Below are 26278 nucleotides of genomic sequence, written 5' to 3'. Positions count from 1 at the left end.
TACATAAATCAAATAAAAAAAGTTTGGTTCCAGGCGAGTCCAAATTTTTAGGAAAATCGAGACAAATTCTATTTGCTTTGATCCGATTTCTTCTTTTCTGACAGTTGCCTCCAGCACCCTGGAGCCAGCCGATTCTCCAGTACATCATAGACTATCAACTACTGCCAATTAGAGGAGAATTCAGCCCCTGACCTCAGAAAGATACAGCAGAGTGGGCACACACCCAGTGCCGAAACTAGAGCTATGGGCTCCAGTGCAAGATTTGGACAGAGCTCCCATTAGGAAATCGGTCCAATGTATCATCCCCTGTTGTAATGTCCTCTGTCCTGTAATTATAATGTACCCATCCTGTAATAATGTCTCCTATCCTGGCCCTCATTTTCTATTAATGTCCCCCATCCTGACCCTCATTTTCTATTAATGTCCCCCATCCTGACCCTCATTTTCTATTAATGTCCCCCATCCTGACCCTCATTCTCTATTAATGTCCCCCATCCTGGCCCTCATTCTCTATTAATGTCCCCCATCCTGGCCCTCATTCTCTATTAATGTCCCCCATCCTAGCCCTCATTTTCTATTAATGTCCCCCATCCTGACTCTCAATCTCTATTAATGTCCCCCATCCTGGCCCTCATTCTCTATTAATGTCCCCCTTCCTGACACTCCTTTTCTATTAATGTCCCCCATCCTGGTCCTCATTCTCTATTAATGTCCCCCATCCTGGTCCTCATTTTCTATTAATGTCCCCCATCCTGACCCTCATTCTCTATTAATGTCCCCGATCCTGGCCCTCATTCTCTATTAATGTCCCCCTTCCTGACACTCCTTTTCTATTAATGTCCCCCATCCTGGCCCTCATTCTCTATTAATGTCCCCCATCCTGGTCCTCATTTTCTATTAATGTCCCCCATCCTGGCCCTCATTCTCTATTAATGTCCCCCATCCTGGTCCTCATTTTCTATTAATGTCCCCCATCCTGACCCTCATTCTCTATTAATGTCCCCGATCCTGGCCCTCATTCTCTATTAATGTCCCCCTTCCTGACACTCCTTTTCTATTAATGTCCCCCATCCTGGCCCTCATTCTCTATTAATGTCCCCCATCCTGGTCCTCATTTTCTATTAATGTCCCCCATCCTGGTCCTCATTTTCTATTAATGTCCCCCATCCTGACCCTCATTCTCTATTAATGTCCCCGATCCTGGCCCTCATTCTTTAATTATGTCCCCCATCTGGGCCTTCATTATCTATTAATGTTCCCCAACCTGGCCCTTTCCTCAAATAATGGCCCCCGTTCTTGCAGCCTTCCCATCCAATTTTAGACGCAAAAAAAAATGATCATTGCCAATGCCATTTTCCTCCTCTATAGCCGGTGGGGGGCAGCACATGGCACTGATGTCATGTGATGCCAGCACTGATGTCAACTACTGTCCTCTGATTAGCCGATGGTGGCTATAGCCAATGGCTATTGAGCTGCAGTTTCAGCTGAAGACGGCCCTGTCGTCGGTAGACCCCGTATCTGCATGAGCTGAGAATGTGATTGATACACCCCTGTACACACCCAACAGCAAGTAACAGCACACCCGAGAGCTCACCCGAGAGGTCACCCGAGAGGTCACCTGAGAGGTCACCTGAGAGGTCACCTGAGAGGTCACCCGAGAGGTCACCTGAGAGGTCACTCGAGAGGTCACCCGAGAGCTCACCCGAGAGGTCACCTGAGAGGTCACCCGAGAGGTCACCCGAGAGGTCACTCGAGAGGTCCTCAGGCCAGGAAAAAGACACATTGCCCATCCTTACATTATATGGCTCTGTCAGGCAAAGTTGTCTTATATCCGAGGGCTGACTCCATATCCCTCCTCGTCAGTGATTTGCAGTCATCTTCCTCCAGATACTCTGTGACCAATTTCTGTATCATTGAGCATCAGCGCCTTACTGTGTACAATACGTGCCTCCGAATCCTTCACACCAGAGCTCTCGGCCTCGGTCTCCACGCCGGCGGAATTCATATCAATAGTTTATACAAGTGTCTGCGTGCCGCTGATTCAAGAGCCGGTGACTTGATTTTATTTTTGCTTTTGGAAAAAAAATAGTGACATCTTCATTGTAGCATTATGTGTTTCCCGGGGATCACTTATTGACAGCGCTTCATTTTCCTGACATACATTATACATGGTTTTGGCAGCTTTTCTGTTTTTGTAGGAGCATTCGCTGGACAAGGAAGGAGAATCCAGATTATAGATTTCCCCGGAGGCTGATGAGAGTCAAATACAACAGCACCGTCCCCCCGAGGAATCGCTCAGGAACAGCTGCTTTTTGTAAGTGAGGCCTAAGTATGTTCAAGCTGCAATTTACGAGGAGGTGGAGAAGATCGAATGCACCAAAATGAGTTTCCTGCAGTTTGCATTTGTTTTTCCCTTAAATCAGTCAGTGATTCCGTTTGGTCTTCAAAAATTTGGTGAGAATTCTCTAAAAAGACAATTATTATTCTCTGATGTCTCAAAGGAGAATAAACTGGGGGATGTAGGAAAAAATAATAAAGGAGCAGCTCCTTGTCCGGTCCTCCGCTCACTCCCACCGGTACTGGGATCTTCTGGAGGACACTGACCGAAAAGGGACCTGTGCAAGAACGGTATATGCGGGTCCCTTGTAGTATAATAGTTCTGTGGTGACAGAAACTCCTTGCAGCTTTGGAGGTGGATGTGGTCCCTTGACCTCCCGGTACCCTGTGCGGCTGCACCGGCTGCACCAGTGCTATGTCCGCCCCTGCGTCCACCCCTGGATCTTCCAGTGCTGATGGAGCTTCATACAGCTCTATAGGTCACCACATTGATCCTGATAATGTGCGATATGCCCCAAATAACAGTGTGCAGCCTAAAAAGCCCAGCAGGAGGACAGGGAAAGGGAATATATTCACCTGCTTATTGCTTGATTATTTAACCCTTTTGCAGGCTTGCAAATGAATCCAGCAACATGACAACCACCTGGCTGCCATTTTGCTCGATTCATGTGAATTGAATCCTAACTATTGATGAGCGAGTGTACTCGTCACTGCTGGATACTTGATCGAGAATCAAGGTGCTCTGGTATGCTCAGTGCTTTGCTGAGTATCACGGGTGCCTGGATGAGTCAATCGTGAATGATCTGACATGAAGAGTCGTCTCCCTTCAGTGATTGACAGGAGCTGGCACCCCAGTCTCTGACTGGCTCTAACTGAGGACAAAAATAATGTGTTTATATGTTGTGTGTAAAAAAAAATTAAATAAATCTGCCCACCCTCCCCCAGAAATGCTTTGTTTATGTATCATGAGGGTACCACGATGGAGAGTGATCCCTCCTATTTCTGATGTCTGTAGATCACAGCACAGGACTTCATACACACCTGCTCAGGTTAGTATTGCTGGCTGTGCAGATTCTCCCTTATCCAGCACTACTAGGGTTAAATAGATCCTCTGGTCTCCGGAACTCTGAATGAAATCAACAGCCAGCTGTGCTCTATTGCTAATTAGCTCTGATAACTTCTCTCCTAGTCCAGGTAACTGTCGGTGATAGTTTGTGCTATTCTTGCCTCTAGAGGGAACCTGTGAGATGTGGACCAGGAAACCATTCCGAGAACATTTGCTGTGTGAAAGCTGTATTGTATTTTTCTCTTCCTTAGTCTTCTTTGGTTTTTCCCCTCTGGTCCGCCGTTCCTTATTATTACCTCTTGTTGTTTTGATTGCTTTGTATGATTATTTTACCCCTGTCTGTCTTATCCCCTATGTGTCTTTAATCTAGAGCGAGACTAGTGTTCCTGCCGCCCTGCGCTCTATACAGGGATGAGCCCAGGGAGAAACAGGGATAGGCACGTGAGCAGTGACGGAGTGAAAGAATCCATATAGGGACATTAGGAAGTGCAGGGATCAGTCTCAGGTGAGCTTAGGAGGTGACCCTGCTCCCCTTTCCCTAGCGCAAGGGCCCACCATTGTGTTGTGTACCCTGTGTGTTGCAGCACTCACCAGGCATTCCTGAGTACTTGGCGGAACCCCTGTAGTCACTACGTGACATTGTGGCTGGCTGCATGTGGACAGAGAGCCGTACTGCCTAATAATTGGCTTCCATTATACTCGTTACTCGGGATGAGCCCGTTAGAGCGTCCAACCTGCTCAACTCGAGTAAAGAACAATGGCAGCACTTTAGTGCTCGCTCCTCATTAATCCTAACAAAATTGTAACAAATTTGTTTACTTAAATATTGATTTGCCTACAATTTTCCATCATTTCTTTTCCATAATTAACCCTAAGGCTCTTGCTCTGCATCCAGGCCTGGAGCCGCTTGGGTTATGATTAATCCGTCTTATGTCATATTTGAGTTTCCATCCGTTTTGAATATGATGAGATGCAGAAATATAGAAGAGCCCAAGAAATCTGTTCTGGGATCCAGTGCCAGTGACTTCCTCCTCCTCCAGTGCATCATTGGAGGCATCAGGATTGATCGATTGACCATTGTTCTCTCTTGAATCTCACACGTCTACATCCAGGCGACTCCTCTATGAATAGATGTGTTTTATATACTTCCCGCTCTTCTGTTCCATTAGACTCGTTGGTGGCCCTTAGTCATGTGACCTTGAAGATAAGAAAGGTCTATGATGGCAAAGAGAATTAGCAATATCTACACCAAGTGCCCAACTCTATGTAAGCATCTCAGTGCACAGTATAGCGACATGCTGTGGAGTATTGTGGGCAGAAGGAAACAAGTAACACATTACCAGGAGTAACAATGTCACGTATCACAATGTTACACTCAACTTTTCACATTTCTGAACATCTATAAGTAACACGACTTCAAGGAAAGTGTCTTAATTAACGCACATCATTTCGTCACCTCATTGTCTTGTCACTCGTAGAGAAAATCCATTGTTTGCATCATGCAAAGATCTTTTTATCTCACTTTGACTGCATTCACTGTAATACTGAAATAGCCATTAAATTGAGAGGACGGAAAGAAGGAAGGAAGGAAGGAAGGAAAGGATGGGAGAACAGAAATAATGGGTGAGGGAGGAAGGAAGGAAGGGAGGAAGAAAGGAAGGGAGGGAGGAAGGAAAGAAAGAGGGAAGCAAGGAAGGAAAGGATGGGAGAATAGAAAAAACAGGTGAGGGAGGGAGGAAGGGAGGGAGGAAGGAATGATGGATGGAAGGAAGGGAGGAAGGAAGGAAGAAAGGAAGGAAGGGAGGGAGGGAGGAAGGAAAGAAGGAAGCATGAAAGGAAAGAAGGAAGCATGAAAGGAAGGAAGGAAAGGATGGGAGAATAGAAATAACGGGTGAGGGAGGGAGGAAAGAAGGAAGGAAGAAAGGAAGGAAGGAAGGAAGGAAGGGAAGAAGGAATGATGGATGGAAGGAAGGGAGGAAGGAAAGAGGGAAGGAAGGAAGAAAGGGAGGGAGGGAGAAACAGAAATAACAGGTGAGAGAGGAAGGAAGGATAGAAGGGAGGAAGGAAGGGAGGGAGGAAAGAAGGAAACAAGAAAGGATGGAAGTAAAGAATGGGAGAATAGAAATAACAGGTGAGGAAGGAAGGAAGGGAGAAAGGAAGGAAAGAAAGATGGAAAGGATGTGAGAACATAAATAACAAGTGAGGAAGGAAGGAAGGAAGGGAGGAAGGAAGGAAAGAAGGAAGGAAGGAAGGAAGGGAGGAAACAAAGAAGGAAAGGATGTGAAAACAGAAATAACAAGTGAGGGAGGAAGGAAGGAAGAGAGGAAGGAAGGGAGGAAGGAAGGAAGGGAGGAAAGAAGGAAGGAATGAAGAGAGGGAGGAAGGAAGGGAGGGAGGACAGAAGGAAGGAAGAAAATTATGGGAGGACAAAAATACTGTGTAAGAGAGGGAGGAAATGAGGAAGTAAGGAAGAAAAAAGTAAGGAAACAACAGGGTTTTTCTAGGCTTATTGTATTTTTATATTTTTTTTGTAACTTATTTTATTCAATAGACATAAACCAACACTTGTGAATGGACATTAATGCCACTGCGTCTTTGGAATAATAAGGATAAGTTCCCAGTAATATGAGCTAGGACAAGACAACAATCAGCTGAGTTCTTGTGTCCACTGATCACCAAACACTTAAAGCGGTTGGGTGATCATTTCATTTATGCCGGCATGAGAGTCATCGTTATTCGTGGAGTATCGCCCAGTGTATATGGATTTTGTGCTGCCGACAACATGACTCTGTCAGGGACAGAGGGACCCTAACACTGATCATTCTGTTGACATCAGTTTTTGTTGACCTGTGTAAATAAGCCAGTAAATCAGCACCAATGGATTTGTGAACGGTTCATGGGCAATCTTTACCGAGCCAAGATAGACGTCTACGTGGCCATAAGGATTTGTGCGCACGGCATCTGTTACATGTATCAGCGATGTTTTTAAAGCAGAAGGAAAGTGAGAGTTCTCCTGAAGCGACAGTTTTGTTGCTTATTTTGTCGTTTTTGCCACAGCTTTTGAAACTTTTTACATTTCATATATAAGTTAGAGGAGGTTTCCAAGTGGAAGCCACACGAAGAGTCAACTGGTTTTCTAGATAATCATGGCTTTGCAAGCCTGAAGATAATAAAAGAAGTTACAAATCATGGGAGATGTGCACAAGCCGTTTGACACTGTTGTGCATAGGTGTATTATTTTTAATGTTTTTTGAGCTCTTTCTCAGGTGGATCCTGCAGGTTTAGGGCCGGATCGGGAAGACATTTGTTCATGCTCGATCCTCTATAATTACCGCACGTCTTGCAGACTTCGCCTTGATAATTGCACAGACATTTTACACCTCACTTGGCTTTTATCGCCTTTACTAAAAAATTTTGTTTTTAAGGTTGGTGGTTTTTTGAGCTCCTCTTGGGCTTTCCTTTACAATTCCTTATATTATCGGAGATTATTATAGGCTTTAACCTCATGTCTATTATGGGATGTCGGCAGTTTTATTGTTGTAATTAGAACACAGTTTTACAATCTCCGGAGAGTTTGAGGTTTCCAGAAAAGACTTTTCCAGTTCTCCGATTTAACTTTTGTTCAAGCTTTATTTTATGTTTTGGGAAAAAAAAAAAAGAATATTTCAAGAAAACTGGAAACAAAATATAAGTGGTGCGAGCAAGTAAATAATGCTCCCATTCACGGACAGCAAGCGGAGATATTGGAAATGGGGAAGAATTAGGACACGTGGTTTGTTAGATGATTGCTGATTTTCATTCTTGTAGTATTTACTAAATGCACAACGCTTGGAATTTGCTTTATATGAACTTCCTATATCGATTGCCGCCTTTCCCTCCATCGGATACAACTTTTCCACAAGTTTCTAGGTAAGAGATTCTCACTTGTGTCTTCCTAGGTGATATCGAGCGACAAGTCTGAGCGGGCCGACCCCTGCGGTTCCTCCACAGCTGGAGCGACGCTCGGCTTCTAGCTGCTGTAGATCGGATTTATCTCGTCTCACAGTTTGCCCGGCGCAGCGTTACCTTTCTATCTCACACCTGACAAATGCACAAAAGCTCTTCAGGTTCGGAATCGACTGATTTGTTAATAAAATTGCCGTGTAGAGAATGCACAATTCATGAGTTGACACAGGTTGTATTTTGCATGATAAGACATGTGCATAAAATAAGAGATCTCTGTAAACAGTGAAACAAAGTAACAAGGCAACATTGTATAGACAATGCACCGTGCTCCTCTTAAAGGGAACCTGTCGGTATAAAAGCCTGGATACAATAACGAGGTCAGCGTCCCTTAAAAATCAAAATAGCAGTAAAAGAAGAAAAACACTAACAATGAAGGAGATATTATCCTTAGGATGGACCTCCAATATCAGATTGATGGAGATATGACACCTGGAAATTGCTACCAGAAAAACAATATTTATAAGAAATCAAAGTCATTATGAATCTTCAAAATATAAATTCTGATGAATCTGAATCTCAGTATTTTGTAATTCACTGCATGCACATTCACATTGGCAGCCGGATCTCTGATATTCTGCTTCATCTGCTTTATTCTACGGTATGGAAAGCTTCTCACTAAGCTCCACGTGATCACACAGGGCACGACGCGCGCCATAAACATTAATATGTGCTTTGTGCCTCATATGACTGAGTGCAGTGCTAAGCAGCTCATTCACAGAGTGCACAGCGCTGTACCCTGTGTCGGGATGATTCTTAGGTACTGCAGCTCAGCTCTCACTGACTTCAATAGGAGCTTAGATACAGTACCAAAGACTCTGGCCTGATGTCATGTGTCATTATATATTCCCAAAATCATAAGTCTTACTCATTGTGTTGCAAACTTAAAATCATCCATGTTGGCAAATACACCTAATTTTCTATGTGGGGGTTCATACTGTATATAGGAGGCTATGTGGGGACTCATACTGTATATAGGAGGCTATGTGGGGCTCATACTGTATATAGGAGGCTATGTGAGGGCTCATACTGTATATAGGAGGCTATGTGTGGGCTCATACTGTATATAGGAGGCTATGTGGGGCTCATACTATATATAGGAGGCTATGTGGGGGTTCATACTGTATATAGGAGGCTATGTGGGGGTTCATACTGTATATAGGAGGCTATGTGGGGCTCATACTGTATATAGGAGGCTATGTGGGGCTCATACTGTATATAGGAGGCTATGTGGGATATCATACTGTATATGGGAAGCTATGTGGGTGCTTATACTGTATATAGGAGGCTATGTGGGGGATCATGCTGTACACTGTGTGCAGAATTATTAGGCAAGTTATATTTTAGAGGGTTTTTTTAGATTTGGCTTCTTAGGAGGATCTGTTTGTGCAGGTAACTATTACTGTGCAGAATTATTAGGCAACTTAATAAAAACCAAATCTATTCCCAACTCAAAATTTAGAAATAAACATTTCTGACATGCAAAAACAAAACTCAAAAACATTAGTGCCCAATATCACCCCCTTTCTTTCTGATGACCCTCAGCAGCCGAGCATCCATAGATTGTGTCATTGATCTGTTTACGCTCAACATTGCGTGCAGCAGCCACCACAGCCTCCAGACACTGCTCCCAGAGGTGGACTGTTTTCCCTCCCTGTAGATCTCACATTTTATGAGGGACCACAGGTTCTCTATGGGGTTCAGATCAGGTGAGCAAGGGGGCCATGTCATTATTTTTTCATCTTTTAGACCTTTACTGGCCAGCCACGCTGTGGAGTAGTTGGATGCATGTGATGGAGCATTGTCCTGCATGAAAATCATGGTTTTCTTGGATGATACCAACTTCTTCCTGTGCCACTGCTTGAAGAAGTTGTCTTCCAGAAACTGGCAGTAGGGCTGGGAGTTGAGCTTCACTCCATCCTCAACCTGAAAAGGTCCCACAAGTTGATCTTTGATGATCCCAGCCCATACCAGTGCCCACCTCCACCTTGCTGACGTCTGAGTAGGAGTGGAGCTCTCTGCCCTTTACTGATCCAGCCTCTGGCCCATCCATCTGGATTATCAAGAGTCACTCTCATGTCATCAGTCCATAAAACCTGAAAAAAATCAGTCTTAAGATATTTCTTGGCCCAGTCTTGAGGTTTTATCTTATGTTCCTTGATCAGAGGTGGTGGTTTTCAGCCTTCCTTACCTTGGCCAAGTCCCTGAGTACGGCACACCTTGTGCTTTTTGATACTCCAGTAACGTTGCAGCTCTGAAATATGGCCAAACTGGTGGCAAATGGCATCTTGGCAGCTTCACGCTTGATTTTCCTCAATTCATGGGCAGTTATTTTGCGCCTTTTTTTGCCCAGCACGCTTCTTGCGACCCTGTTGGCTATTTGCCATGAAACGCTTGATTGTTCGGTGATCACGCTTCAAAGGTTTGGCAATTTCAAGACTGCTGCGTCCCTCTGCAAGACAGCTCACAATATGGACTCTTCAGAGCCAGTCAAATCTCTCTTCTGACCCATTTTGCCAAAGGAAAGGAAGTCGCCTAATAATTAAGCCCCCCTTATATAGGGTGTTGATGTCATTACACTGCACCCCTCCTCATTACACAGATGCACATCACCGGGTTTACTTAATTGGTAGTTGGCTCTCGGCCTATACAGCTTGGAGTAGGACGACATGTATAAAAAGCATCATGTGATCAAAATACTCATCTGCCTAATAATTCTGCACACAGTGTATATAAGGGCTATGTGGGGGATCATACATACTGTATATAGGAGGCTATGTGGGGGCTCATACTATATATAAGGGTTATGTGGGGATCATACTGTATATAGGAGGCTATGTGGGGGTTCATACTGTATATAGGAGGCTATGTGGGGGCTCATACTATATATAAGAGGTATGTGGGGATCATACTGTATATAGGAGGCTATGTGAGGCTCATACTTTATATAGGGGCTATGTGGGGGCTCATATTGTATATAGGGGCTATGTGGGGGTGCATACTATATATAGGAGCTATGTGGGGGCTCATACTATATATAAGGGGTATGTGGGGATCATACTGTATATAGGGGCTATTTGGAGGTACATTCTGTATATAGGGACTCTATGGGGGATCATACTGTATATAGGGGATATGTGGGGACTCATACTGTATATACTACTGTATATATGGGGTATGTGGGGATCATACTGTATATCGGGGCTATGTGGGGCCTCATACTGTATATAGGAGACTATGTGTGGGTTCATAGAAGGCTATGTAGGGGCTCAGAAATGTATATAAGTGGCTGTATGCATCTCATACTGTATGTATGGGGCATATGTTCTTTTTGACATGTGTGAGATCCCTCATTTCTGTTACCTATTAGTCACCAAATTCACAAGGAGCTTTGTGGACCCCCGAGCAGCTTATCACAATCCTGTGTTACTCTTTGTACATGAAGAGCTATGAAAAATCTGCTCTTCACAAATATCTGTAATTTGTAAAAATTACCTGCAGACTTAACAGCTCGATTTGTGAACATGTTGTCTATAAAATGATAATTAACGATACAATGATCTCACACCCCCCGGGACGCAGCAGGGTTTATCCTATTAAGACGGCAGCATCTTGTGTCTGTTTCTGCTTTGCCCTTTTCCTAGAGAAATAACTTTTTATAGTTTTGTCAACAAGTTCAGGTTTGTTTTTTGACACAGTATACGTATTATTATTATTATTATTATTATTATTATTATTTCTTTATTATTATTTTTCTGTTGTTTTTCATGAGTCGTATATAATACATTTTATTTTAAAAATAAATTTGATATTGTTTTTATATTTTTTTTTTACAAATTTTTGACAATGTCAGTCTCACCATATTTTTTGTTTTTCTATCTCTGGGGCCTTGTATGAGCTTTTTTTCTGGGGTAAGCTGTTATCATTTTGGGCTTCAAAAGACTATTTCTTCACTTGTCCTTTTTGTTTTGGATGGCAAAATGAAGAAAAAAGGATTGGAATTATTTTTTTTTTCTCAAGGTGTGGGATAAATAATATTTAATAGTTACATATAGTCATTTCTATGTTGCTGCGTTACCTACCTGCTCTTCTTATTCTTTAAATATTAAGCATTTTTTTCTGTGGAAAAGGCTATGTACAGGGTCTAATAATAAATAATAAAATTAGGAAGATGGAGGAGCCAAGGACTACGGAAATGTAGCAATCATGTTGCTTTTAGTCTTCGCTGATGTGGCCAGTGGCGCTGATCGTATGAGGACACCATAGTGCAGCCGCCATCACGGTAAATAATATTGTTTTTTAGGATTTGAATTCTTCGCCAGACTCTTCCTAACTACATACCATGACCACAATCTGAGTTTTGCTTCAAAGTTTGCCATAAAGTGTTGTGTTACTAAGGCGTTTTGTTCTGGTCGGTTGTTTCCGCAGTGAATGTCACAGTAGTGCCTTGCCTGGACCTTCTTCCTTAATGACATCATCATAGATATAGAACATTCTTCATTCCTCGGGCAATGACATCACTCCGACAGCTTGTTACATGCTCTGCTTGTGTCTCTGGGCACACAGATGGGACCATGAGGAGTGTGACTATGGGTGGGCTCAAGATTGAAAACAAGGACATGAGGGTAGAAAGCACCATGGCAAAATAATCTAATCACCAGTGAAAAGTCCCGGGAGATCAGGATGGTGCCGAGGATGGATTAATATTACACACAAGGTAATTATTCAATCAGAGGCCCTGCATGGGAGGGTTAGGGAGAGCCAGGGACAGCCGGGGAGGGTCAGGAAGGTCCGAGGAAGGTCCGAAGAAGGTCTGGGAAGGCCGAGGAGGTTCAGGGAGGGCTGGGGAGGGTCACGGAAGGCCATGGAAGGTCTAAGAGGGCAGAGCAGTGTCAGGAAGGGCCGTGAAGAGTCTGTGAGGGCCGGGAAGGGTCAGGAAGGACTGGAGAGAGTTGGGAAGGAGGTTGAGGGTCAGGGAAGCTGTGGAGAGTCTGGGAAGGCTGAGGAGAGCCGAGGAGGGCCGAGGAGGGTCAAAGAGGGCTGGGGAGGGCCAGTGTGGAGCCTGGGAAAATCAGAGGGGAGTTAAGAAACTTTGTTTTACATAGGATAGGATTAGATACACAGCTCAGCAGACAGTATCACACAGGATAGGATTAGATACACAGCTCAGCAGACAGTATCACACAGGATAGGATTAGATACAGAGCCCAGCAGACCGTATCACACAGGAGAGGATTAGATACAGAGCCCAGCAGACCGTATCACACAGGAGAGGATTAGATACAGAGCCCAGCAGACCGTATCACACAGGAGAGGATTAGATACAGAGCCCAGCAGACCGTATCACACAGGATAGGATTAGATACACAGCTCAGCAAACAGTATCACACAGGATAGGATTAGATACAAAGCTCAGCAGACAGTATCACACAGGATAGGATTAGATACACAGCCCAGCAGACTGTATCACACAGGATAGGATTAGATACACAGCTCAGCAGACAGTATCACACAGGATAGGATTAGATACACAGCTCAGCAGACCGTATCACACAGGATAGGATTAGATACACAGCTCAGCAAACAGTATCACACAGGATAGGATTAGATACACGGCTCAGCAGACAGTATCACACAGGAGAGGATTAGATACACGGCTCAGCAAACAGTATCACACAGGATAGGATTAGATACACAGCTCAGCAAACAGTATCACACAGGAGAGGATTAGATACAGAGCCCAGCATACAGTATCACACAGGATGGATTAGATACACGGCTCAGCAGACAGTATCACACAGGAGAGGATTAGATACAGAGCCCAGCAGACAGTATCACACAGGATAGGATTAAATACACAGCTCAGCAGACAGTATCACAGAGGATAGGATTAGATACACAGCTCAGCAGACAGTATCACACAGGATAGGATTAGATACACAGCCCAGCAGACAGTATCACACAGGATAGGCTTAGATACAGCTCATCAGAGAGTATCATACATGATAGGCTTAGATACAGCTCGGCAGCACCTGACAGGCCGCTGTTCATGCCTGCAGGCCACTTTTGAGCTCTGTAATGTAATTTAGCCTGTTTCCATGACACAATAGAGCTTTTCTGGGTAAAATAAGGTAAACTTCGGGATTTACACTGAATTCTGCTTTCTAGGTCAGTACATATTGTAATAATGACGATTAATCTGCTGCAGAGAATAATATTTTACTAAACAGCTTTTTATAACAATGCAAAATGTGTGAAAGGAAAAATATGTCAGAAAAAAGTTATTGTCAGGAAAAATATTGAGTTTTAAGAACAACTTCATATCTGTTACTAAAGAGTGTAAAGTATACATAGAGTATAAGCAGAGGGGGGGGAAATGTGGGAGCACACAGAGTCATATACTCATACACACATGTATACTCTATATATATATATATATATATATATATATATATATATATATATATATACATACACACCCATCTACACACATATACACATACACAAATACATCTATTTACACCCACAAACCCATACACACAAACACACCTATGTACACACAAAGAAAGATAAATATTTGATCTTCTGCCAATTTTGCAGTTTATCCACCTACAAAGAATGGAGAGATCTGTCATTTTTATCGTAGGTAACTTCTACTGTGACAGAATAAAAAACAAATCCAGAGAATCCCATTATCTGATTTATAAATAATTAATTTGCCTTTTATTACATGAAATAATATTTGATACAATAGAAAAAACGAACTTAATATTTGGTAGAAACCTTTGTTTGCAGTTACAGAGGTCGGACGTTTCCGGTAGGTCTTGACCAGCTTTACACTACACACTACAGCAGGGATTTTGGTGACTCCTCCACAAAGATCTTCTCCAGATCTTTCAGGTCACTCCTCCATACAGATCTTCTCCAGATCTTTCAGGTCACTCCTCCATACAGATCTTCTTCAGATCTTTCAGGTCACTCCTCCATACAGATCTTCTCCAGATCTCTCAGGTCACTCCTCCATACAGATCTTCTCCAGATCTCTCAGATCACTCCCCCATACAGATCTTCTCCAGATCTTTCAGGTCACTCCCCCATACAGATCTTCTCCAGATCTTTCAGGTCACTCCCCCATACAGATCTTCTCCAGATCTTTCAGGTCACTCCCCCATACAGATCTTCTCCAGATCTTTCAGGTCACTCCCCCATACAGATCTTCTCCAGATCTTTCAGGTCGCTCCTCCATACAGATCTTCTCCAGATCTTTCAGGTCACTCCCCCATACAGATCTTCTCCAGATCTTTCAGGTCGCTCCTCCATACAGATCTTCTCCAGATCTTTCAGGTCACTCCCCCATACAGATCTTCTCCAGATCTTTCAGGTCACTCCCCCATACAGATCTTCTCCAGATCTTTCAGATCACTCCCCCATACAGATCTTCTCCAGATCTTTCAGGTCGCTCCTCCATACAGATCTTCTCCAGATCTTTCAGGTCACTCCCCCATACAGATCTTCTCCAGATCTTTCAGGTCGCTCCTCCATACAGATCTTCTCCAGATCTTTCAGGTCACTCCCCCATACAGATCTTCTCCAGATCTTTCAGGTCGCTCCTCCATACAGATCTTCTCCAGATCTTTCAGGTCACTCCCCCATACAGATCTTCTCCAGATCTTTCAGATCACTCCCCCATACAGATCTTCTCCAGATCTTTCAGGTCACTCCCCCATACAGATCTTCTCCAGATCTTTCAGGTCACTCCTCCATACAGATCTTCTCCAGATCTTTCAGGTCACTCCCCCATACAGATCTTCTCCAGATCTTTCAGGTCGCTCCTCCATACAGATCTTCTCCAGATCTTTCAGGTCACTCCCCCATACAGATCTTCTCCAGATCTTTCAGGTCTCTCCTCCACAAAGATCTTCTCCAGATCTTTCAGATCACTCCTCCATACAGATCTTCTCCAGATCTCTCAGGTCCCTCCTCCATACAGATCTTCTCCAGATCACTCCTCCATACAGATCTTCTCCAGATCTCTCAGATCACTCCCCCATACAGATCTTCTCCAGATCTTTCAGATCACTCCCCCATACAGATCTTCTCCAGATCTTTCAGGTCGCTCCTCCATACAGATCTTCAGGTCACTCCCCCATACAGATCTTCTCCAGATCTTTCAGGTCGCTCCTCCATACAGATCTTCTCCAGATCTTTCAGGTCTCTCCCCCATACAGATCTTCTCCAGATCTTTCAGGTCGCTCCTCCATACAGATCTTCTCCAGATCTTTCAGGTCACTCCCCCATACAGATCTTCTCCAGATCTTTCAGGTCGCTCCTCCATACAGATCTTCTCCAGATCTTTCAGGTCACTCCCCCATACAGATCTTCTCCAGATCTTTCAGGTCGCTCCTCCATACAGATCTTCTCCAGATCTTTCAGGTCGTTCCTCCATACAGATCTTCTCCAGATCTTTCAGGTCACTCCTCCATACAGATCTTCTCCAGATCTCTCAGATCACTCCCCCATACAGATCTTCTCCAGATCTTTCTGATCACTCCCCCATACAGATCTTCTCCAGATCTTTCAGGTCGCTCCTCCATACAGATCTTCTCCAGATCTTTCAGGTCACTCCCCCATACAGATCTTCTCCAGATCTTTCAGGTCGCTCCTCCATACAGATCTTCTCCAGATCTTTCAGGTCGTTCCTCCATACAGATCTTCTCCAGATCTTTCAGGTCACTCCTCCATACAGATCTTCTCCAGATCTCTCAGATCACTCCCCCATACAGATCTTCTCCAGATCTTTCAGATCACTCCCCCATACAGATCGTCTCCAGATCTTTCAGGTCGCTCCTCCATACAGATCTTCTCCAGATCTTTCAGGTCACTCCCCCATAAAGATCTTCTCCAGATCTTTCAGGTCACTCCTCCATACAGATCTTCTCCAGATCTTTCAGGTCACTCCTCCATACAGATCTTCTCCAGATATTTCAGGTCACTCCTCCGTACAGATCTTTTCCAGATCCTTCAGGTCGTTCCTCCATACAGATCTTCTCCAGATCTTTCAGGTCGCACCTCCATACAGATCTTCTCCAGATCTTTCAGGTCACTCCCCCATACAGATCTCCAGATCTTTCAGGTCGCTCCTCCATACAGATCTTCTCCAGATCTTTCGGGTCACTCCCCCATACAGATCTTCTCCAGATCTTTTAGGTCACTCCTCCATACAGATCTTTCAGGTCACTCTTTCATACTGCCACATTGATAGCGATGGACACTGCGTCATACCTGACTACACCAGTTGCTACATCTTCTGAGGACCCCCTGCACACACACTGATGCAGGTCTTTGATCGAAACGTCTGTGCTTGTGCTGGTCCTACAACTTCTTCTCAATAAAAGACCACTATTCACATTTATCTTGAGAGCTAAGTTTTTACATTTGCTTCATACTGATCTTCTCCAGATCTTTCAGGTCACTCCTCCATACAGATCTTCTCTGGATCTTTCAGGTTTTGGGACTGTCGCTGGACAACATTGAGTTTTAGCTCCTCCAAAGATTCTCTATTGGGTTCGGGTCTGGAGACTAGCATGGCCACTCCAGGACCTTGAAGTGCTTTTTCTGGAACCGCTCCTTAGTTGTCTTGGCTGAGTGTTTCACGTCATTGTCATGCTTGAAGACCCAGCCATGACCCATCTTCAAAGCTCTTACTGAAGCAATGAGGTTGTTGGTCAAAATCTCATGATACATGACCCCATCCTTCACCCTTCAATACGATATAATAATAATAATAATATTTATTCATTTATCTAGCGTTATTAATTCCACGGTACTTTGCATACATCTGTCGCCTTGTCCCCTTTGCCGCAAAGCATCCTCAAAGACTGATATATCCACCTCTATGATTCACGGTTTGGATGATGTTCTTGGGGTTGTACTCATCCTTATTCCTCCAAATACGACGAGTGGAGTTGATACCAAAAAGTTCTATTTTGGTTTCATCTGAGCACATGACCTTCTCCAATTCCTCCTCAGGGTCATCCAGATGGTCATTGGAGAACGTCAAATGAGCCTGGTCATGTGCTGGCATGAGCAAGGCGACCTTGCATGCCCTGCTGGATTTTAATCCATGACAGCATTGTGTGTTACTATCTGTAATCTTTGAGACTGTGGTCCCAGCTCTCTTCAGATCATTGACCAGGTCTTCCCGTGTGGTTCTGGGCTGATTCCTGACCTTTCTCAGAATCATACTTACCCCACGAGGTGAGATCCTGCATGGAGCTCCAAACCGAGAAAGATTGACAGTCATCTTCTGTTTCTTCCATTTTCTAATAATTGCACCAACAGTTGTTGCCTTTTCACCAAGCTGCTTGCCTATTGTCCTGTAGCTCATGCCAGCCTTGTGCAGGACTACAATTTTGTCCCAGGTGTCCTTAAACAGCTCTTTAATCTTGGCCATGGTGGAGAGGTTGTAGTGTGATTGAGTGTGTGGACAGTGTATTTTATACAGGTTACGAGGTCAAACAGGTGCAATGAATCCAGGTAATGAGTACAGAGTAGGAGAAAACATAACAGGTCTGGGAGAACAGAATTCCTGCTGGTCGGTTGGTGATTAAATACTTATTTTATTCAATAAAATGCAAATTAATTATTTATAAATCATACAATGGAATTTTCTGGAGTTTCTTTTTTATTCTGTCACAGGTAAAGTTACCTACAATAAAAATTACAGCCCGCTCCATTCTTTGTGGGTGGAAAACTGCAAAATCAGCAGAGGAGCAAATACATATTTTCCTCACTATATACACACCCACACACACAGACATATACACACATACATATATACACATACATACACACACACACACACACACATGTACTGTATACACACATACGCATTCATATACACACAGATACACCCATGTACACACACATATACACACATACATATATACACATACACACATATATGTATACACACATACACATCCATATAAATGCCAATATACACACAGATACACCCATGTACACACACAAATACACAGACCTGCAGTAATAATACTCTGTAGTCACTGGATAATGGTGCTGTACTGATCTATGCAGGGGGTATATATATATACTGGATACTGTCCATGCACCTCAGACCAGTCTTATTCCATTCTGTGATAGACTAGGGAGATCAGGGTCAGTTAATAGGGATAGCCGTTGTGAAATGGGGGCACCACATTGATAATTTAGGGTGCTAAACCTCCATTGATAAGGTAAGGCAATTACCCTCCTTTGGAAACAGTTAGCTGGCCCCATGCACATATGCCCTTATCTACGGGCTCCTTACTGATACCTTATTTTTAAGCATTTGGTATATGTCTATGTTTGTCTTTTGTGGATAGATTTTTCTAGGTGGTTTTGAATAAAGATATATGTTTAATGTTTCTAGTAAGGTCTGAAGGGTTCTTTTCAGTTAGAGCAGTCAGACTGTGGAATGCCGCCCACCAGAGGTAGTGATGGTGGACAGTATAACAGCATTTATATAGGGGCCAGATGCTTTTCTCACAACAAATGGCTTTGTGCTTCATAAATAATGTAGTGATAGAGAATGTGTAACTGATGGAGGAAAAGTGACTGGATGGACCGCAGTCTTTTATCTGTTATTATGTAACAATGATTATCGGACGCGCTCTTCTCTTTGTCTCTTTGTGTTTGCGGTTTCTCCTCCTGTAGTTACATATTATACATGTAGAAAATTGCCACATTATAACAATTTCCTCCCTTTCTCCAGACTCCGGACGCCCGATAATGACATCAATCACGTCGACTCTAAATAGTGAGAAACACAACTGAACTGGTAAAGTAAGTTGTGGACGTTCCGGGGCTCCCGGCCACACACACATCTGTCGAGTGGAGGGAACATTTTTTGACTCGCGTCTTGATGGAACGTATCCTGTCCAAACAGTAATTAGACTTCTCATTGATTCATTAGGCTATTACTAATTATGGGGTTGTTTAGAGTAAAGACTGTACACATAGACTGAAGAGGACATCTGGATCCCATTTGTCCCTGTCTGTATTGATGGATGAAAGGCTCAATGTTACAATGCTGAAAATCCATTACTTCTAAACACCAGGGATAAAGGTAGCGCGATATAGATTATTATATTTCTCCCAACAATTAGCACTTGTTAACACTTTACTATACATGAGAGAGTTTACATTATTAATTGTAATCATTAATGGGACACAACTCTTTCTCCATCAGAATTCGGACTTGTAGATCGTCTTCCATAGTACATAGAGATCTGAAGGGTTTATATCATGGGATTGGGCCAGTAGCTTCTCTGTAGACTAAAGGCACCAGAAACTATTCAATATCTCAAAAAACTTTGGTAAATTTACGAAGCTAAAACCCTTGCACCTGTCTTGGGTCAAAGACTCAAAAAAGTCTACCTCCGACAGACTTGGCACAAGTGACTCCAACTGGAAGATTCCAGAGAAACCCTGACGGCCTCTATCCCTATACAAAGATCTGGTCTTACAACGAGGGAGGTCCAGTGGATTGCTACCACGGAAGAGCTGCTGTCCAAAAGTGTAAAGCAGAGGCAGGAATGGTCGCCAACCAGGGTCATAGCCGAAGGTCACGTCAAGGATAAAATTAGGAACCAAACCAGAGTCAGAATACGTGAAAGACCAAACAGACACAGAAGCCAAGAAAGAGACCCTATATCACTAGCTGACCACAAACTATTAACTGGCAGCTAGAGTCCGTCTGCTGGATCTATATAGAAGGAGCCGCCCATGGCTCCCAGCAGTGAGATAATTGCCGACAGTTCACTGCAGCAAAAAACAAGAGTATAGCAATGGGGAAAACTAGTCTCAGCAATCTAATACCTAAACACCCACACGCTGCTGGTGTCCAGTATTAATAATATAGCTACCGATGAGCTGCCTAGCCACCAGGGCAGGGGTTAAAGTCACAGGTTTAAGGAGACCTTTCAGTATCAGTCAGTTTTATTGCTCTACCTTATCCTGGTATCTTGTTGTTAACTCTCTAGAATTCAGTGTCTCCTGCAGGCTAGTCAAGTGTATCTAAACATAATTTGCATATTCACTGCTTCCCACCTCCCAGTGCATTCACTATCACTGCCGAGAGGTGGGAGGGGGTATGGGTGCGGGCAGTAGTGCAATTTCAGTTCAGTTTACTATGACTGACACCAGCACTGAGAGATGGGAGGGGGAGCAGTGAATATGCAGTTTGTATTTACATACAGTTGACTAGTTACTATCTCACACTGAATTCTAGAAGCTTACAACAAGATAACAGGATAACATAGAGCAATACAACTTGCTGATCCTGAAAGGTCTCTTTAAGCCCTATTTTAACATGGTAAACATTGTAAGGGTTAAAGGGAATATGTCAGGTGATTTTCTGGTACAATACTAATGGTTAGTATTGTACCAGAAAATCACATGACAGATTCCCTTTAAACCTTACAATGGTTACCATGCTTGTTGGTCAAAAATGTAAAGGGATTCCATCATCATATCTAAGCGGTGGGTCGGGTTTTGCTAGTTATTCACGCCCCTGTCTGCCTGCCTGTCCTTCCTCCCCCTGTGTTCTGTTATTACAGGGGGAGGAAGGAGGGATAAAGGACAGAAGGAAGGAAGGACAGGCAGGCAGACAGGGGTGGGAATATCTAGCAACATCATACCCACCTATTAGATATTCTGCAGCAACTATCAATCAAGTAACAGTGCATTTCACAACCTTTACTTGCCTATATTTCAGAAACTATACATCCGAGCTGACAACTACAGGTATGTATAGAATCAGCCTGATAGTGCCAGTATAGCACTGTATGTATAGAATCAGCCTGATAGTGCCAGTATAGCACTGTATGTATAGAATCAGCCTGATAGTGCCAGTATAGCACTGTATGTATAGAATCAGCCTGATAGTGCCAGTATAGCACTGTATGTATAGAATCAGCCTGATAGTGCCAGTATAGCACTGTATGTATAGAATCAGCCTGATAGTGCCAGTATAGCACTGTATGTATAGAATCAGCCTGATAGTGCCAGTATAGCACTGTATGTATAGAATCAGCCTGATAGTGCCAGTATAGCACTGTATGTATAGAATCAGCCTGATAGTGCCAGTATAGCACTGTATGTATAGAATCAGCCTGATAGTGCCAGTATAGCACTGTATGTATAGAATCAGCCTGATATTGCCAGTATAGCACTGTATATATAGAATCAGCCTGATAGTGCCAGTATAGCACTGTATGTATAGACTTAGCCTGATAGTGCCAGTATAGCACTGTATGTATAGAATCAGCCTGATAGTGCCAGTATAGCACTGGCTTTAGTTTATATAGGAAAATCTTGGTGGTTGGTCCTCTTTAAAGAACACTGGTGCCACATAGGCTCCACGGTATGTGCAAAGCTCTAGAAAAATTAGGAAAATCTTGTGATTGGAGAAGTCTGTAATTTTTGGATTTCTCACTGATCACAACTTGTTGCTACTACAAATGATATTTCCCATTGTAGAAACTTTATCACCTTGTATCTTTTTGCAATATTAGTACTAATCGAGTCCGTCACACAGAAGACGAGGAAACCAAGTGGTGCCGGCCACGCTCTGCCCAACGGTCGGCCAGTACAGACACTTTTATGGATCCGTGTATTATAAATCCCTTCCCGAGGGGGCAAAAATCCCTTAGTAGACAAAAGAATTAATAGAGACCAAATATTAAAAAGAAAAATGGTCGAATTGTGGCGTCTCGACTCAGTGGTGATGCATATTTAATATCCTACAACCTATTACATGTTACATTATTTCTTGGGAGTTGTCACCATAAATTCTTTATATAAGAATGTTTTTTTTACTATTTTTTTAGACCATTATTATTTTTTCAAGAGAGGAAAGTCATCACCTTGGGATTATTTGTGCAGCTGATTTTTTAAAACTTTTATGGTCTGATTATTATCTCTCATTATTGGCAGACGGCTCCACGGAGAGAAGCTTCAACCTGACATATTAACGGATGACCACATTGCACCGAAGATTTGTAAAGTCACTCGCCTGTTCCGAGCTTCAGATCTGCAAATGACTACTTACACAACCCATAATGAAGGAGCCGGCTCGCTGAATAGCCAATTATCGCTCATGCAGATTTTTGTCAGTTTGGATCATGTAAAAATTTAAAACCTCATTAGCAGAACAAAGGTAAGTGATCACCCTTATCTGGCGGGCTGCTTTCTGCCGAGATGATCCACCGTCTGATGAAAAGGAAGATGTTACATCAATAAAATATATTCAATTCCAAGAAGAATAATGAAGATTTTTGTCTCCTCCGTAACCGACCTGACATTGCACAAAGAAGACCTTTAAAGCAATAAATACCGCACCAGTTTGCACCACCCATCATTTATCCTTCCACTGTAATTGATTTTGTGTCCACAATTAAAAACTGTCTCTTGAATTTAATGCAATCACAACGAATCGCAACACTTCATTTAAAGCCAATTATTTTCCATAATTCTGCATTAGGTGACACTTTAGTTTGTCAGATCCATGATACAAATTGTATCCCTTGTATCAAAAAGACCTTTTCAGAATTAATCCCATTCATTGTCTGCAAACAGATTTGGTTGCCGAAGTGTTAGAGGTTTCCGGGAAGAAAGAATGTGTCAGATGGCGACGACATCGAATGGACAAGGTATTGAGGTAGAGAGATTAGTAATGAGAAGCCAAAGTGGGGAGCTGGGGCGCGGAACCATGAACTAAACATTGTTTACGGACATTCTAGAGTAATGGCTGCATACATGGTAGCTATCGGTAAATGACAGCTATGAGGTCAATCGTCAACGATAGAGGAATTGGAGAGTTGATGGCGCAAGAATAAGAAGAAAGAGCGGCAGTAGGGAGAAGCCAACGGCCATCACAGATCTAAGGCCAGAGTCACACTTGCGAGTGCCTTGCGTGTAACTCGCACGAGTCTCTCATTGAATCACCCGGCATGGACTCATACTCTCAGGACAGGAGCATCTCAGCTGCTGTTACGTCACCGCCAGAGTCTGCTCCAGCGACTTCTGCTCCGATCGCCAGGCGACGCCGTGTTCCTGCCGTGGATGGTGCTGGTGATGGGAGAGGAGTCGATGCCAGCGGCACCAGTGGGCGCAGGCTCCGATCATCCACTGGGCTGGGTTAGCTTGGGATCTGCAGTACCTCTGGCTGACTGGCATGTGTGGCATGTGTCTTCCAGCTGAAGTTGCCAGCGTTCAGCTACAGCCAATGGGATGACACCACACCCTTCTTATTTCCCCTCCTGTCACATGATTACTGCCAGATATAGTTCTGATTTTCCAGGCTCCTGTTAGGTCCTATTCTGTTGGTGATTCCTGTGTGTTGACTTCTGTGTGTTTTGACTACTCTTCTGCCTACTGTTTTTGTACCTTGCTGCCCGACCCGGATCTGACCTCTGCTACGTTTGCTGACTACGTCACTGCCTGCCGATTCTGTCCCTGTTCCACTATTCCTGGTTTGACACTGCCTGACTACTACTCTCATCGGACTGCAGCCTTCCACAGGTAGTGATCTCCAGTTCCCTGTGTAATTCCAAATCCCTGTGTAGGGGTTAAAGGATTTCCGGGTTCTGGGGGTCCTGCTTGGTGAGTGGCTTCCCTCTAGCCTCCCCGTTACAGCCCATCTGAGTCTGTGGATCCAGGCAGGCGTTACAGCTGCATAGACATACATGCAACCGACCCGCTCCTGTCAGGAGAGTGCGAGTCCGTGCCGGATGATTCAATGAGAGACTCGCGCGAGTTACACGCAAGGCACTCGCAAGTGTGACTCTGGCCTTACCCTTCATTTACGGGTGTGGGTCCATTTTAGTTCTGTAATGCGGATCATTTACAATTATTCAACAAGCTTAGTCTTCGAAAAGGAGATCTCAACTTGCAAAATTGGGGGGCCAAGCGTCAACAAATCTGACGGAATTCAAAATTCAGGTAAGCAAAGCTAGCAAAAACGAAATGCACAATAGGGTCTTATCCGGATAAAATATTACCAGGAGGTCTAGGACAGACTCCCATCGTGTGGTTGTTAGGGTCACAACAACTGTAGAAGCATGATCGGCTGCAGCAGAGACTCACATGGAAGACAATCAACGGCAAAGAGAAAAGGGTTAAAAGCTCCGGCAGCGCAAAGCTTTTAACTCTTTTCTCTTTACCGGTGATTGAAATTCAAAATTATCAGTTTCCTGGAATTTGTCCAGAAAATAAAATTTGCACTGAATTTATTTGATACAAAACTATTGTGTTTTATTATATTATCAGTAGCGATGAGCGGATCCGAAGAGTAAAGTTCGGAGTTCAGACCAAACACAGACTTTTCTAAAAAGATTCAGAATTCGGATTCAGAGTTTGGGCGCTTGACGTATGCTAACCACTCGATCGAACATTGCTGTGCTCAGGTATGCTCGCTGCTCGGGTATGATCGGTGCTCAGGTACGCTTGGTGGTTGGGTACACTCGGTGCTTGGGTATGCTCGCTGCTCGGGTACGATAGGTGCTCAGGTACACTCGGTGCTCGGGTACGCTCAGTGCTCGGGTACGCTCGGTGCTCGGGTACGCTCGGTGCTCGGGTATGCTCGGTGCTTGGGTATGCTCGGTGCTCGGGTACGATCGGTGCTCAGGTACACTCGGTGCTTGGGTACACTCGGTGCTCAGGTACACTTTTGGTTTTCGAGTACGCTCGGTGCTCGGCCCAGTGTGAGCCATTTGTGCTGTTTGAATGGCTCCTGCCTTCCTCCTCTTCATCAAGTCATTGCAGATCCCTAGAAGCGTCTCCTTCCTTCCTCCTCTCCATCAAGTCATTGCGGAATCCAAGAAGTGTCTCCTGCCTTCCTCCTCTCCATCAAGTCATTGCAGATTATAGAAGAAGTGTCTCCTGCCTTCCTCCTCTCCATCAAGTCATTGCAGATCATAGAAGAAGTGTCTCCTGCCTTCCTCCTCTCCATCAAGTCATTGCAGATTATAGAAGAAGCGTCTCCTGCCTTCCTCCTCTCTATCAAGTCATTGCAGATTATAGAAGAAGCGTCTCCTGCCTTCCTCCTCTCCATCAAGTCATTGCAGATTATAGAAGAAGCGTCTCCTGCCTTCCTCCTCTCCATCAAGTCATTGCAGATTATAGAAGAAGTGTCTCCTGCCTTCCTCCTCTCCATCAAGTCACTGCAGATCCCTAGAAGCGTCTCCTGCCTTCCTCCTCTCCATCAAATCATTGCAGATTCCAAGAAGCGTCTCCTGCCTTCCTCCTCTCCATCAAATCATTGCAGATCCCTAGAAGCGTCTCCTGCCTTCCTCCTCTCCATCAAGTCACTGCAGAATCCAAGAAGCGTCTCCTGCCTTCCTCCTCTCCATCAAGTCACTGCAGAATCCAAGAAGCGTCTCCTGCCTTCCTCCTCTCCATCAAGTCATTGCAGATTATAGAAGAAGTGCCTCCTGCCTTCCTCCTCTCCATCAAGTCATTGCAGATTATAGAAGAAGCGTCTCCTGCCTTCCTCCTCTCCATCAAGTCATTGCAGATTATAGAAGTGCCTCCTGCCTTCCTCCTCTCCATCAAGTCACTGCAGATTATAGAAGAAGCGTCTCCTGCCTTCCTCCTCTCCATCAAGTCATTGCAGATTATAGAAGTGCCTCCTGCCTTCCTCCTCTCCATCAAGTCATTGCAGATTATAGAAGAAGTGCCTCCTGCCTTCCTCCTCTCCATCAAGTCACTGCAGATTATAGAAGAAGCGTCTCCTGCCTTCCTCCTCTCCATCAAGTCATTGCAGATTATAGAAGAAGTGCCTCCTGCCTTCCTCCTCTCCATCAAGTCATT

General features: G+C 44.0%; 1 long non-coding RNA gene across 1 annotated transcript; it reads left to right on the top strand.

The window, feature by feature from the left end:
• Positions 1-11972: 11972 nt before the first annotated feature.
• Positions 11973-22659, top strand: LOC142250246 (uncharacterized). The gene is made up of 3 exons (XR_012725162.1): positions 11973-12122; positions 19179-19249; positions 22403-22659. It is a non-coding gene; the product is annotated as an uncharacterized LOC142250246 (long non-coding RNA).
• Positions 22660-26278: the final 3619 nt, after the last annotated feature.

Source organism: Anomaloglossus baeobatrachus, chromosome 9 (assembly GCF_048569485.1).
Source record: "Anomaloglossus baeobatrachus isolate aAnoBae1 chromosome 9, aAnoBae1.hap1, whole genome shotgun sequence".
NCBI classification, from domain to species: domain Eukaryota; kingdom Metazoa; phylum Chordata; class Amphibia; order Anura; family Aromobatidae; genus Anomaloglossus; species Anomaloglossus baeobatrachus.
This window is presented reverse-complemented; position numbering and strand designations above follow the sequence as displayed.